The 14,707-nt window shown below is 40.5% G+C and overlaps 1 protein-coding gene across 3 annotated transcripts in view; it reads left to right on the forward strand.

The window, feature by feature from the left end:
* Nucleotides 1-4,706: 4,706 nt before the first annotated feature.
* The window catches only part of LOC119740890, a 36,620-nt gene continuing 26,619 nt past the window's right edge, over nucleotides 4,707-14,707 (forward strand). Inside the window, exons 1-2 of one of the 3 annotated variants that reach the window (XM_038216357.1) lie at nucleotides 4,707-4,783; nucleotides 8,240-8,312. The gene's annotated coding sequence lies outside the window, so the exon portion shown is untranslated. Of the gene's footprint in view, nucleotides 4,784-4,833; nucleotides 4,873-8,239; nucleotides 8,313-14,011; nucleotides 14,193-14,707 lie in introns of those variants that run through there. The other 2 variants (XM_038216358.1, XM_038216359.1) reach the window with 2 other exon arrangements.

A 14,707-nucleotide genomic window follows, 5' to 3' on the forward strand; every position in this document is an offset into this window, starting at 1 on the left:
CATTGTAGTACAATAATGCCTTCGCCGAGCCGGCCTCAGTTGGAGACCTTTGTCACTATATTATTTGTGGAGATGAGTCTTTGTCGTGTTATGTAATCACGAAGACAGAAAAGGTAAATCGCGGCGAGGTGTTAAACAACGGGAATGAAAGTGGGCGCATACATGTACGTGTTTACTGAACAAAGGCGAGCTACGTCGTGTAATATGTTTTGCCACACCCAATAAGGGTATTTAAAATATGTGAAGGGTTTTCTTTTGGAGGCAAATTGGATCATTTGCTTTTCATGTATTTTGTTTGATTCTAAAAAAAAAAAAAAGAATAATAAAAAACACTACTCAAAATCCAAAGAAGAATGTTCCAAACCTAACCCAGCTGTTGAAGTTCAGGTGATCAGTGGATATTGCACTTAAGTTTTTCACTGTTTTCTCGGAAAGTGCACTTTCCGAGAAAACATGAAAACCATGCACAACCTTTTGATCACGAAATACGATCTCGTCAAAAGCACTCTATATATTTCTGAAAAATCAGTCAAATGACTGATCGTTGGAAAACATCTTTAAGTTTCTTGATTTCTTCTTATAAATGACAGCAAGCCAGATGGCATAAATGCACGGGGTTCCATTTTTAATCCAAGTAAGCTTTTTGACAATGATTCGGTAGCTGTAAGGTTACTTTGGGGATAAATGCAAATGATCGTATATGCTTTTCGATGCGTGTTTAAAGAGTTTTTGGTAGCTTTTGCCCACTGTTGGGAATATTAATAATAACTTGGACATTAATAAATGAGAATGGTATAAAATGGGGATAGACAAGGAGAAAACATGTAATGATCCCTAAACCTTTCCAGCGGAGATGCACCGAGAAAAAAATGACATAGGAACAGTAAACGCAAGAGGTTGTGGGGCATGGGAGCACATGGACAGTACCGTGGTTGGAGCTGGTGACCATTGATCGGGGATCTGGGATTCGAAACGATCAGTTGGCAATACACAATGTATCGTGTTGTGTCCTTGGGCAAGCCACTTCACACCGCTTGCCCCTCTATGTCATATAGACCAACCTCTTAACATATAGACCAATCCGAGCACGTTATCAATTCTATCACGAAGGCACCCTTCAATGGCGAAAGCCATGGCATTGTGCTGATGGTTATTTAGATGGGGCCGTATCATAAGTCCGACGCCTCAAAGGTCCAGACGCCTCATAAGTCCGAAATTCCGCCTCATATAGGTCCGACGCCTCATAAGTCCGACGCCTCATGAAGTCCGACAATGGACAAACGCTGTTTCGGACTTAGTGGGGCGTCGGAGCTATGATGAGGCGTCGGACTTATGCGACGTCGGACCTATGAGGCGAAATAAATAAAATTGTATGCCTAATAAGTCGGACGCCTCATAGGTCCGACGCCTCATAAGTCCGAAATTCCGCTTCATATAGGTCCGACGCCTCATAAGTCCGACGCCTCATTAAGTCCGACAATTTACAAACGATGTTTCGGACTTATTATATGAGGCGTCGGAGCAATGAGGCGTCGGAGCTATGAGGCGTCGGAGCTATGAGGCGTCGGACCTATATGAGGCGTCGGACCTATATGAGACGTCGGACTTATGATATGAGCGGACCCCATTCAGATAATCCGTCACGGGGCAGTCGCTTTGTACAATAGCGTGCACAATGGTTTCTCCACCGAATCAAGGGCGGACCCATGCCCCCCCCCCAAAAAAAAGTACCACCATCTTTTCCTCAAAAAAGTGTCGAAGTGGTCACAAATTGCCTCAGATCGCACCACGGATCAGATCATCTAAAATCCCCCTCCCCCCCCCCCCCCCCCCCAAAAAAGGGGGCCCTTAAGCGGGCCCCGAACCCCACGCCGTAATTTTTGGACCCTCTTTTTGGGGACGAACATTTTTGGGCCTCCCCAAAAAAAGTTGTGTTCTGGATCCGCAATTGACCTTTCACGGTAGAATCGCGTTAGAATGGCGTCAACTTCGCAGCTAGTGAAGTATTGTCCAATTACATGATATACATGGACGCATGAACGCGCAAAATCTGAGACAAACAAAACTTAGTGTACACAAATCCCATAGGTTGTCTAAGGGGCGTGGCTAACTTGCAAACAGTGATAGGTCAATTGCACTGAATTGGGCCTCGGGAATGTAACTTGCCTGCCAAGCTATGCACTTGCATAGCTAGCTTGCCTCTCTCAATTCCTATAAATTATATGAACCGGTGTAGCGCAAATATCCGTCTCCATGAAATGTTGACTCATTGGTAGGCTTGTAAAGCGCATGCGTAAGTATGATGATATGCTATATTTAGGATCATTATGGGAGAGTGACCTAGCTGTCACGTGCGAGGAATTAACCAATAATAGGGAAAAGGGGTCCGATTTTCATAGGAGTCAGATTTTCATATGACTACGGCACTAGTTACCCGGATGGACAATCTCATTTAGGGAATCCGGTCTCTGATATAAAGGACAGTATACTGTGCAGCACGATTTGAAACAGAGGGTATCCCCTTAACCCCCCCCCCCCCCCCCATAAGCGTAGCCGGGGGGGGGGAAGTTGGGTATTTACCCGCCCCCCCCCCCCCCAATATTTTGTAAAGAATGCCTTTTTCCATTGAAATGCCAATTTTTTTCAACGGGCTTACCCCCCCCCCCAATAATTTGTAGAGAGTGCCCTTTTTTTACGAAGTGCCTTTTTTTCTGATCAAGTGCCCTTTTCAAAAAGAAGTGGTGCCCTTTTTTGTGGCACCTGCCGTTTTGGGTGCCTTTTTCAGCATTTCGCACATGTACCGCCCCGAAAAGCACCATACTGATATTGGCCCTTTGTGTGCATAATTGTCGGTTTTGAACAGCGCCCCCATCGACAGATGTTACAGGCCCCCCCCCCCCCCCCCCCCCCCCCCCCCCCACCCCGCTTTTTGATTTTACGGAGGCCAAGTGTCCGGAGAAAAAACACCTGTCTACATTTCACAACGGATGTGCAAGTGCCCTTTTCAAAAATTTGTAACCCCCCCCCCCCAATAAAAATGACCGTGCTACGCCAATGCACCCCCCCCCCTCCGTGTCCTATACCCAATGGATACTCAAGACTGTCGTTACCTCACCCCCCCCCCCCCCTAAATATCACTAAAGGAGATGATTCCGGGAACTTTTTGATGACCGACACGGTGGGTTGGGGTCCTCTCCGTCGCCTATATCTTGCCGGAGGTCAAAGGAATGAACAAGAAATGTCATAAACTACAGGGAAGGTGATAGAAATATAAAAAAATAAGCACGATTTTGTTCTTATATTTCTAAATTCAGGCAATAATTATCTTTTCCCCATTAACTCAACATTTAAAAGAGTAGTCTATTGGAGTGCATGTCATCAGAAGCATTTCTATTCAGTATTTTGGATGATCTCCAAAATAATACACAGGTGGCATCCAACAACATGAAAAACGAAGCTGAACTCAAACCGTTGAGCATATGGTTGTTTTTTATGAATGCATGGGACTATTGAGAAGTGAAGCAAGCTGTGCTAGCTTTAGCTTTCACTAAATTTATTTTTGAACCAATATACATATAAACAACGTATTATTTTCAACCTCCGGGACTGATCGATCGGGGTAGGAAATGGTGCAGATACCATTGATATTCGGTTGCACCTGTGAATGTTTTGATGGGACCCGTGTGAAGTGAAACAAACTGTGGCGGCTTTAGTTTTCACTCGATTTATTTTTGGAAGAAAAAGGGGAAAAAACAGGTATTTTTCATCACTCGACATTTTCAACCTTTGGAACTGATCGATATCGGGTACATATCAGTGATATTCGGTGGCACCTGTTAATGTTCTATGGGACCGTGGAGAAGTGAAACAGAATGTGGCATCTTTAGCTTTCACTCATTTTTTTTATGAACAAAAGATGTAAAGATCGACCACGTTGTTATTTCATCCTCGTTTTTCAACTGTGAATGTAAGGACATGATCAAGGTGTCATTTTAGAGGAGATTCCACCCTAACAGAGGATATCTCCCTTTTGATTCACAAGTGCCCTACTTCTGTTCTAATAAGCAATATCTCGGTTTCGTTTTCATGATCCACCCTGTCAGTATTTGCAGTATGAAAGTAAGTAAGTACAAAATACACAAGTTACGGAACAGGAGAAATATAACGGACACGCAAACGAACAAACAAGCACCCCAATAGCCCAACAAACACTCAAACAAAACAACAAACAAACAGGCGGACAAAAGGACGAATAAATGGTAATGGGTAGTATGATATAATAAAGGAAAGATTATGTATGAATGACGCATACGGTTTTATTTGGAGTAATACAAGGAGGTATGGGTAGACGGAGGGAGAAATGCACACAGGTAGGTATCAGGTGAAAAAAAAATTCAAAATAAAACAAATTTGCAATTAGGAAAATTACAACAAAACTAAAGAATAAGTGGAGAAAAAACTATGCTACATATATCGCCTTTGTGAAGGTCAGTCATTGCAAATATGATTAAGACATGAATCTGGGACTGAAAAACATTTCCAATTTTGTTAGGATACTTAATTAGAAAGTGTTCATGACTCTTTATAGACTTGCACATAACCGCTGAAGTGGTGTCATCAGGAGTTGCAACATTCTTGTCAGAGACTGAGGGCGCTCTTACATGAATAATGGTTCTGAAATCTCGAGTCTCCATCTATTGAGGGCGCTGTACATGTATCTAAACACAACGTGTTCGAGCTCGAGCAACTTAATTCTTAAAACTTAGCACTTTTCTTCCGGATCGTAAGTAAACTTCAGTACAACCATCTTAATCATCGATGTCTACTTGTTCCTCAGGTGGCATATCTAGTAATTTGGAGGCCGTTTTGAAGGTGAAATCTGATGTTTTTTTGTTGGAAAATGTTGTTTTTTGGGACAGTGACAGGATTATGTTGTCCAGCTCGCACTAGTAGTACTAGCATGGAGCTATAAACACAGCTCCATGGTATTAGCTTGGACCTTACTATCGCCAGACCATGTCCAAATGTTAAAAAAGGCGATAAGTTGGGTCCAAGTTACTCGGACTAGATGCGATGTGACATGTGAGGAGTCGTTGAGTAGAATGGCACTCTTTTGAGAACGAAGCAACGTTGGTATTAATATTAGACCGGTCTAGCTGGAGTTACCCAGCCCTGAGTTTTATCATTGGGTTGTCATCTAGGGCTGGAGCGCATTTTTCTCAAAACTTGTAGTATTTGCAAAAAAAAATTGGAAAATGTTCAATTTTGTCCCCGTTACACACTAATTGCAACTGCAACTCACCCCAAACTTGCCTGGAATAACCATTACACAGGTCCTTGAAGTAAAACACGATCCACGATGAAGATTCAGCCTACAATTGCAGTGAAAACAGGAGGAATAACCGCTAACTTGACAACCTTGCTGGATTGGCCAGGACCGCTATTGGTTTGTGCACAAAAAAAATTGTGTACAATGAATGGCGGTCGATTAACAGGCACAGAGAGCGATCGCTGTCAACTACTCGTTTTTGCCGGCTGCGCTGGCTGTTGGCGCATGACGTCACGCGGAAGCGTAACACCCGATGACTGTTTCATGCACTATTGGTTGTGGTTCCAGTACCAAAGCTGTGATGCGACTGGTAAACCTTATACTAGTGCATGAAACAGTCATCGGGTCATACGCTTCCGCGTGACGTCATGCGCCAACAGCCAGCGCAGCCAGCAAAAACGAGTAGTTGACAGCGATCGCTCTCTGTGCCTGTTAATCGACCGCCATTCATTGTACACAATTTTTTTTGTGCACAAACCAATAGCGGTCCTGGCCAATCCAGCAAGGTTGTCAAGTTAGCGGTTATTCCTCCTGTTTTCACTGCAATTGTAGGCTGAATCTTCATCGTGGATCGTGTTTTACTTCAAGGACCTGTGTAATGGTTATTCCAGGCAAGTTTGGGGTGAGTTGCAGTTGCAATTAGTGTGTAACGGGGACAAAATTGAACATTTTCCAATTTTTTTTTGCAAATACTACAAGTTTTGAGAAAAATGCGCTCCAGCCCTAGATGACAACCCAATGATAAAACTCGGGGCTGGGTAACTCCAGCTAAGACCGGTCCTACTAAACTGCGTCAACAAGCGTCAACAAGCATCAACAAATTTTGTATAGGCCTACATGTACTATAAGTTTTGGAACATCAAAAGACGTTTTTTATGGTAGCATTCAGCATATAAAATAAAGTTGAAATTATTTAAAAACTTGTTTTTTTTTTAACATGTTGAACGCGAAATGTACGACAAGTTTGTTGAGTTTGGGGTGGCCGCCATTTTGTTTACGTGAAGCTAGCCGTACTTTGCATGCGTGAAGTTTACAGAGCCATAAGATGCGTGCGCGGAGTGTACAGTGCCATCCAAACAAGATGGCGGCCAACACTAATTGACAAACTCGTCGTACATTTCGCGTTCAAAAAAACAAGTTTTTAAATAATTTTAACTTTAATTGATCATGTTAATATGCAGAAGTTGTTCTTTATTGCTATTTCTACCATATAAAACTACTTTTAATGTTCAAAAGCATATACAAAATTTGTTGATGCTTGTTGACGACCGTTGAGGCTTGTTGACGTTTGTTGACGCTTGTTGACGCTTGTTGACGCATTTTAGTAGGACCCTATTAGACTACTATGTTTACGCGGGTCGGGGTATGAACGTATGTATAAAAAAATAGAGGGCGGTATAAAGAGCGAATGGGCATGAAGAAAATTGTGATCAATAGAGGGCGCTATAGAGAGTCGAGTTGAGTCGACCTGACACTGCCAGACTGCAGGGACAGTTGAGTACAGAAATACATGCAAAACAAATTCAGGCCAAATTTACTCACTCTTTAGTAGACAAAATTCTCCAAAGTTTTTATGAGGCAAAGACAAAGTCTAGAAAGTCGTCAGTATTTCATCAGTCTAGTTTGAACTTCAACTTTCCAAGTCTCAATTCAATTAAATTTAAAGGAGACTTTTCTTCAATCACTGTCAATATTTTGCACCTGAGCTGAGTGCGACTGCCAAGTGATTTAAATTTTTGAGGTCAAAAGACTAGACTGGAACATATTAAGAAAGTTAAAATCTTTTTATGAGAAATAAACAAAGCAGATATATTGTATGGATTTTTTTTCATGTACAAAACTACAAGTGTATGGGAGGACATGCATGACTTGGTAACCTCATCCGCATTCTGCAATTTTTCATCTTATCAGAAAGAAGATGGAAACTTTTGTTTGCACAAAAAATGGAGCATGCTATTGCAAAACATATTACAATGTAGAACATGGTGCTGTTATTGTTTTTAAAACAATACATAAAAATAGCATAATTTACTTCACAACAATAACTTTTCCTTGATTTTTTGGTACCCGCAGTTGTTATACCGTAAAATTTCAAAGCCCTTCACAAAATTGGGGTTGGGCTTCTTGTACAGGTACCCCGGTACACACGTTTTACAAAAATATTACCCAGCTCCCATTCCAACCGTAGTTTTATGGACACCACTACTTGGAGGGACACAGTGACATTGTCTTGGAAGTGTTACAAAAAAAAGTGACAGCCTACAACTGGCAACCCAAACAAAAACGAGGGATATTGTTTTTATCACATTGGTAATCTCAAGTCCAGTGTGTTTAATTTATGTACGTATACATGTATGCACTCTGATCAGAATACTGTAGATATACAACATGTAGAAGTCACGGCCTTTCATGCCAACTCCAGAGTGGTGCCCTGGGCTTCAAAAGTTGAGGTCACACGCTACCTTTACACAACAGGTCACCAGAACAACGGCATTTTATTTAATCCAGAGGGACCTGCTTGTCACCCCTTTATAGTTTGCCCCAAAACACTGTTGACTGTCCTCTTGAGGCGTTGTTACGAAAATCAAAGAAATTGCTATCGCGTGTGTGGTATCTGTACGTTTTGCATCACCGCATGTTTTGTCAGATAAACATTTTTGAGTGGCGGTGGGACGCTAGTTCTCACACTCGTACTGTAGCTGGCTCCAGCAAGTACTGTACATGTACCGGTTGAGAGCAAATAAAGCTGGAGTGGATGGGTTACATGTAATTGCTAGTTTTACTTTATCTGCTTTTTGACTTTATGGAAATGTGGGAGATACGTACATGTACATGTACATGTTATGTACGCGTACTCTTAAAGCGTCTTTAAACGTTTTGTTAACTTTATTCCTTTGTTGTTCAATACAGATGTGGATTATCAAGAGCAATTAGAGGATCAATTACATGCTCCAGTACCAACATAAATTGACAACTGAAGAAGGTAAGACATTAACCTAGCTCATGCTGCATCTTGCTAGAAACTTTCCAGAATTCTCCTACTCGTAAATCCTCCACTGTGCAAGAGAACATTCTTTGTACGTGTACATGTACTTCAATTTTCTAAGGGGTTAATGACGTACACTTGCGGGATGTGGTTAGGCATCTGCATGAGAGACATCAGAGTCTATTTTGTATTCTTTTTCTGAATAATATTTTTCAGGTAGGAGAAATTTGCTTGCAAACAAAGTGCATTTTTTTCTTCTTGGTCTCGAGCTGGTCTCAGGCCAAAATTCTGAGAACAGCAGGTCCGAGACCAAGAACAGTACAATGTACATGCAGGTCTGACACTATGCGCGATCGAGACCAAGACCACATCACACTGGTCTCGAGACTGGTCTCAATTAGACCAAGACCAGTCTAGACGGCTGCAACACTGAAACTGTACATGAACACTACATGTATGTATTGTAAAGTATGATAGTGGCAAGTTTGTTCCATCTGCAATATGCTGTAAATTCTTTTTGCAGGATTGAGGATGTGGATATTGGGGGGATGATCCTTGTCCTCACTCCTCAGGAGGATCCAGTGTCACTTTCGTGAGTTGTGTAAGGATCTGGCAAGAGCAACTTGTTTAACACAGTGTGTTCTGTTTGTGTTTATCCACCAAGTTGCCTTGCACATTTGTTGTGAATTGGCTTTTGACCAAGGGAGTGGTCTCAGCTGTTGTTTGAATTCAATCATGATTGTACAAATGTACCAGATGCAATCCAGTAGGAGAGGGTGACAATCTCATCACATTTCAGTAATAATGGAAAATGCAAATGTGTCAATTGGCATACGAAGGACCTTGAAGAGTAAATTGTGTAAACCTGCAAGCAGTTCAACCCATTGCAGGCTTTCAAGTACATTCCTACTTTCCCCTACTTTTTTTTTACCTTGCTCCTACAATGTATTTTTCGTATTTTTTTTTAATTCCTACTTTTTCGTACTTTATTGTCCCACAACTATGAAAAATGAATTTCATTGAATATTTTTCATAACAGTGTTAGCAAAAGCCCACAGAAGTCCTACTCTTATCCTGATTTTGTCCTCCAAGGTCCTAATTTTGTCCTGTTTTGGTTTTTTGTTTTATCCTACTGGTACTGTTCTCCTACTTTTTCACCTGGGTCTGCTTGAAGTCTGCCATTGCCACATGCAGAAATGTAGTAATAATCAGTCTTGATACATTTGTATCTCACAAAAATCTATCCACCAACTGTTGGAATCCCTCATGCTCAATCTCCAGACAACGGAGAGAGCACACTGCCTAACATGTTTAGTTTCTCATGGTGCTTTCGCAGCCACACTTGTCACATGGTGCTTTCGCAAACCTACTCTTAGGAGAGAATGCAAAATTAAACAGGCGGTAACTAGGTTTACATGTACCTCAAGGTTTACCTCAAGGTTTTATGAGGTTCTATGTTTTTTTTAACAGGGTACCTTGGGCTTGAACCTTATTGTTACTGCTTATGTAATTTGTAACTAACATGACTAAGGCCAAGAAAAATACACTTGTGTTTCCGGTTACCCCACCCAACCAAGAAAAATCATGGAGAGCCAAACTCTTTTTACTTGAAAACTGAATGAAGAAACTTTTGGAGCCACCCTCTCCACCTTCCCTAGTTTTTGTGGACATCGTCCTGCATTTTTATAAATGTTCACTTCCTTTTTCGTAAGTTGGTTGACAGTAGAATTTTTTTAGCCTCCTGCTGTTTCAAGAGTCACAAACAGTCAAAAAATCAATCCTCTTCCCCTGCCATGCCTTTTACACAGGCTAGTCACCAACAGTCAGATCATGTTTGAAGCAAGCACTGTGAGTAGTCAAATTCAGTCAATTGACAGAAGCAGGCAAGTGGTAAGCACAGCTGGCATAAACACCTACAATCAAAGGATGTCCCCTGTATTAATTAACCCTAACCTTGCTGAATCCAACAGGATCCAACTACCGGTATGTCACATACCAGATGGAGCCTGTTGGAATGAGCAGTTAACCCCTTTTGTTTACATTCCTCATGCAAAATGTTGGATTCAGCAAGCAACTGAACCGCATTATAACGCATTGTTAGATTCCGTTGGATTCAGCAGACAACTGGTTAGGGTTAAGTTACAATGTACATAAACAGTCACAGCCAGTCAATCCTGCTTTATGTACATGTAGGCTGGGAGCTCTTAACTATTGAGAACAGTCACTTAATTGATTTTACCTAAAATGACAACTTGGCACAGAATGTATGTTTGCATAGGAGGATATGTATACATTAACAGACCGTGTCTTTTTCCCTACCGGTAAGTGGTGGGTTTTTGTCCTCAGTGAAAGAGGAGATATCAGTCATGCATGAATACAGAGAATTTCGAACCACCTGGCAAAATAATAAGAAGCAGAAATTCCACACCGTTACAAAATGTGATACAAGTAACAGTGCAGTATTTGGGGCTTTGTGGAAAACCAAGGTCGCAGGTTCAACCTGTTCAACCATGTATTAATTGAAAGTTCAGAAAAGATTCAAGAACATTTCACATGCTATTTAAAAGGTGGAATTACTTTGGCTGCGGTAGCCACTGTTATAACAGATTCAAACAGCCAGCCAACCCCAGCAGGCTCGGTGTTTGAGTGGTAAAAGACATCTGCACTAATGTTCTGCATCGGGTAGGGCTGACCAGGCCAAACTAACCCAAAACAATATATATATAAAGCGAATTCAACCAAAACCGATCTGAACTCCCTAAAACCCACCCAACCCGCCCCGACAAAACTTAAAGGAAAACTGACCCGAAACTACCCAAAATCTAACCAAACCGGAAAAAAAAACCTAATTTGTGGCGTGGGCAACTGTGTCCGCTTTTTGTGCCTGAACTTACTCGCGTCGCTTGAAAATCATCGTGGATCTCTCAGTAACTGAAACATACCGAACGGTACAACGTGACCTACTGGTGGGCCTACATACATGCATACATGTACATGTGTAATAATCAGATTTTATGAAACTTCAACTTGTCTTGTTATATCTTAAAAAGTTTTTTAAAAATGAATGGCAAGAGAGTAACAATGAAAGGAAAGTAAAGGGTTGAAAGAAATACTAAAAGTGCCCGTTATCCTTCATGTGAATTTAGTTCTAAATCTGTCTTCCCAATTCCCGTAATGAAAATTGCATTTTGAAGATAAAATTAGTCCATTCGTTTCCTGTTCCAAATTTGGTTTCAGTTCTGTTTATTCCTTTTATTAAAAAAAAAAAAGGAATCAGGGATTTCACCAGAATTTTTATCTAATTAACCTCCGGTCTGCTATGACGTACATGTACGCACAGGCAGTCATGCATGTAGATTTCCACGGGTGATTGCAAAAAAGGAATTTCACAATTATGGTTTTCTGGACAGACACGTGTAGTACATGGTGTACATGTAAAGCACCTGTAGGCAGTGAAGGACCTTTGAACCGAAAATAATTGCCAATTATCTTGTATCATCATGTACAGATGTATGTACATACATTACATTGGTTGCTAAATGTTTTCGAGAGCGAAAGAGATCACTTCTTCAATATATTTTGTTTTTGGAGAGTAACAAATAAATGTATACTGGTACATACATTGTATTATTATGTAAACTTGCGATGTGTAAGACTGATTAATGCAATTTTTCACACTGAGATGCCTGTTCTGTCATGTTTCGTACATTCAAAGCTGGCTTTTTTCCAGGACTTCAAGTTTAGGAAAATGTCATCCCTCATAAAACAATCCACTTTGTAGTAAATTTCCGTTTCTGTTGAATCAATTTATTGTACCATTATAACAGATGTATACACATGTACATGTACATGTACATGTAGAACATTATTTTTCATACAAATGCATACAGTGAGTGTGCATTTTACAAATTGAAATTGAATGAAACTTATGAATATACATGTATGTATGTATTTGTTAGACTTGTGACCAAATTTCATCTTAAAACATGTAACTGATCTAACCCAGGCAGCTCTTTTGCTTTCGTGAATTATAATTTTTTCCCCATATAATTACAGGTGATTTGCTTTCAACATCTGCAAAAGGTTATATTGATGAGAAGTGCTGATACTCAGAATGAGGAAATGCAACTGTTAAAAATGCAGCGATGAGTTCGGTGCAGGGGCTGTCTTTAGTTGGATGATTGCCCCAGATACAGTCATGCTCAGTTTACCCGCATAAGTTGACAATTCTCATTAATAAGGGAATAAATGTGTGCTCCGGAGGTTTTTATCACTCTGTTTAATACCACTTAGAGTCTGGGTGCTGATAATTACCCGAGCCGGAGGCGAGGGTAATTATCAGCACCCAGACTCTAAGTGGTATTAAACAGAGTGATAAATACCGACGGAGTACATATTTATTCCCATTCATAAATACCTTTTCGGTAAAAAAAAATCATATAATTCGTTCAAAACATCCCGATTTTGTTCAACAAATTCACTTTATGCTTTTTGAAACATCCCTCCTGCAAAATAATGGAGTGTTCAGCTGGCGAGTAAGATGAAAACAACCCTTTTATGGAGATTGACGCGCGCGTATCATGTTCTACGCGATGTCGCGCAGAACGCACCTGGCGCGTTGCGTTTTGAATTTAGAACTTTAAAATTCTAACTCCCTGGTAGTGTTGCGCATGCCTACGCGAGGATTGTGAACGTTCAACCAATGAAACGATAAGAGGCACTGGATTTTTAGGAGTCCATATTTTATTGTGACACTGGAAAAGTGTTTAAGACCAGCTAGCCATGACTTTATCATCCGTTTAATACCGGCCACGTGACGGGCTCTCGACCAATAGGAATGGCTAAACTGTCTGAGGTATTTATGAATAAATAATTAATGGTCCATGTACATGTTAATGAGGAACTTCCTAATAGAGCATCACGCATGGCCTGTTCCATGAATAAGTGGGACACAGGGAAGTACGTACATGTAGGCCTACATGTTGTCCCTCTACTGACCCAATTAGTATCAGCCCATACTGTCATGACTCTATCCCCTGACCCATTTAGTTATTTTGTCCGGTGTGCTGTATTTGTTTTGTTATTTTTTTCTGGAATACATGTATTCTGTCCACATCAGCCATGAGAAACCGATTATAAATTAATTATTATACACGTGTACATTTACATGTGTGTATGTATGTATTTATATCAAAATTCAGGGATTTCCATGGACATACATGTACAACATGTACGTGTGAATTTTTTGTTATTTCGTTATAAGTACAAGCAGATGTACTAATAGTATCACGTGGTTTGCACAATACCGGTAAGTGTGTGTATTAAAGCTTACGATGTGTAGCATTCTGTGCATTTTCATTTGTTAATTGCAATGTTGAAATTGTTACCCAGGATACAATCATGCACCTTTGGTTTAATTTCACTGTGAGAAAAAAATACCCCTGAAAGTTTGATATTTTTAGCACAGCCCAGCCATAGAAACTGTCCACAATGACCTTACCGGTACATTGTAAATCCCTTCTTCAGGATGTTGAATAGTACGCTTTCAATCCTTTGAAACCCTTACAATCCCCTGAGCCCAGCTGAACGGTGTCACCCCCCCCCCCTTCCTCCTCCCCTTCGGTATAAATGGAACAGTCTTAATGGATGGTTGAGCTGGCGGTCACAAATGGTCAAAGAGATGATGTCATCCTTAGGAATCCTCCAGCGTGGAACCGGTATGTGGGTACCGGTGTCTGCGTGCTGCCGTGTTACTTCCGTCACTTTGCGGTTTGTGCACATGCTGCATTGACATTTCTGAGCGGAGATAAGGGAAATTCTTGGCTTGGAATTCGTGGATGTATATTTGGATTTTATATCACTGAAAGTTTGTTCAAGGTAATGTTTTATGATTTATTTTATTTATCATGATATTTTAAATAAATCGGGGGGGGGGGGGTTCCTGTTAGGTTTGATTTTAAATGTTCATTTGTTTGAATTTATTTTATAATTGCGAAATTTTTGTACTTACCAATTTTCTTCATACATAATTTACATACATACATTTGTATAGGCCTAGTACATGTGTACCAGTACATTATACATTTGTACAATGTATTGGCACATGAGTATTTTGGACATATACATGTATGTACGCTTATAATTATAGATGTCATTGAGTGAACTATAGATTTATTGGAAAAATAAGTACTTTTTAAAAGCTGTGAGTCATACATGTATATTGATTATGAACAGACACACCGGAATGTGTGTAGAAATGATCAAAGATGCCGCTGTACGCTACAGTATACATGTACATGTAGGTCTGTCAATGTCATTGATTATTGCCCAGAGATTTATAGATAGAAATACAAACTGTAGTATGGATTTTGATTTAGAATGCGCATCATCTG

The sequence above is a fragment of the Patiria miniata genome, unplaced genomic scaffold (genome assembly GCF_015706575.1).
Source record: "Patiria miniata isolate m_02_andy unplaced genomic scaffold, ASM1570657v1 HiC_scaffold_5, whole genome shotgun sequence".
NCBI classification, from domain to species: domain Eukaryota; kingdom Metazoa; phylum Echinodermata; class Asteroidea; order Valvatida; family Asterinidae; genus Patiria; species Patiria miniata.